The sequence below is a fragment of the Uranotaenia lowii genome, chromosome 2, assembly GCF_029784155.1.
Source record: "Uranotaenia lowii strain MFRU-FL chromosome 2, ASM2978415v1, whole genome shotgun sequence".
Lineage (NCBI taxonomy): Eukaryota > Metazoa > Arthropoda > Insecta > Diptera > Culicidae > Uranotaenia > Uranotaenia lowii.
Window position 1 is genome coordinate 69394785 of NC_073692.1, and position 1823 is coordinate 69396607.

The following is a 1823-nucleotide window of genomic DNA, read 5'->3' on the forward strand; positions in this document are numbered from 1 at the left end:
CGCCGTTGTTGTGACTTTTGCAGGGGTGGATTCAAGCATAAAAGTTTTAAGCCGCCCGCAGCGTCGGCCAAAATAGCTGCACGGAAAATCACGGAAACATGTTTCAAATTATTCAAGGCGGCTGAAACAAATTTTCGATTTTAAATGTGTTAAATTTATTCATTTCTTGCGGTACATTAAAAAAATGTTACAGAAACCAGTTGAATCATAACAAGAAAACCTGTATGAAAGCTCAAAACATCCAATCAAACTTAATAAAAACCAAACACTTTTTGATATTTTCATTTAAGGAAATGAATAAAATAATTCAAAATATTTTCGAGTAATTTTAAATATATGCGATACTTAAAACATTAAATGTATATATTTAGAAATTTTATGAATGTTTATAATACAGTTTTAAAATATATTCATTCTTAAAGACGTTTCTCACCTAAAGCGATGATTACTGGAATCGGGTGACTAGGGTGATTCGACTATTGTCACCTCACGCGCGGCGCAGAATAGGGCTTTTGCTACACACACATACAAGAGGTCTGTAGGGCACACATCAATGGATTTTATATGCGGAAAAGGCAAAATTTAGCTAAAATGTTTTTTTAAACTTGAATTAATGTGTCTTTTCTCTAAAAATAGTGCCAATAAGTATATTTTGAATCATTGGCTAAGAAGTGGAAACAATTAAGTGAATATTTGATTGAGTAACAGTGCAGAAACTAGCAGAACAAAATGAAAAAACATGACTATTATGTTTGAAAGGTACATTCAACGGTTCCCCCAGATCTTTTATTAAAGTATTCGGGTATATCTTTTAGAATTTTCAACCCGGAATATGGGGATCTTTCCAAGGGAACAAATATCAGCTCATTTATTTCCAAAGCCTCCTATGGAACAATTTTTTTTTATCAACGACAGGATTGTGATGACGCACGAAATATATTGTGTATTTTTCATTCAATTTCTCGAAACGGCTACGAGCTCTAACCGTGACGATCGCGAAAGAAAAAAGTGCAATGTGTCAAATGAAAATATTTACGTGAACCCGTTTTTCGAAGACCCCGTCGTCGTCCCGCAGCAACAGTTCGCTATTTTGTCCGTAAATTCCGTGTCGATAGCGTGTGTTAATTGGTTTAAATCATAGCTAAACGTGTTCCGGAAATACTGTCCCAGCGGATGGGGCCAGGTGTGGTTTGATTCGCTAGTTGCAGGACAGTGAAAATTCTTTTTCCCCAGATAAGCAAACCCTTCCATAAGTCCGAATTGGTGATGGTTGTTGTGTGGTGGTGAATCATTGAAAAAGCAAACAAAAATTTTCATTCATCAGAGCCAGTAAAGCGAGAGAAGAAAATATCACTTCCTGGTGGCACAGATTCGATCCTACCAGGCCCTAGATCGGACAGAAAACGGAGCGCGAAAAACGAGCAATGACAATGGGAGATGACACTCCGGTGGTCAGTTCCCTAGTCCTACCGATTCTGATACGTCCCATTTTGTCACAGGTGAGTTGCTTTATTAGGTGGGAGGAAATTAGGTGACGGCGAGTGGATTGAAAAGTTGCTCCCGGAAGAAAAAGTACAGGTTCCACTTTTTCAACTGGGTAGAGGGTTTGCTTTCGGAGATCGCTAGAGTTGAACTTAATTCGATTATATAAAATATTCTATACCTTTACAGATTAAATTCCTAGGTCTCATTAATTATTCATGAAGAACAAGTCAAGAATATTAAATTTAATTAAGTATTTTTTATCGAATTTTTTGTAATGAAGTGAAAAGTTTATTGGTCTTTAAATTTTGTTCCATTTTTTAAAATAATAGGTATTTGGT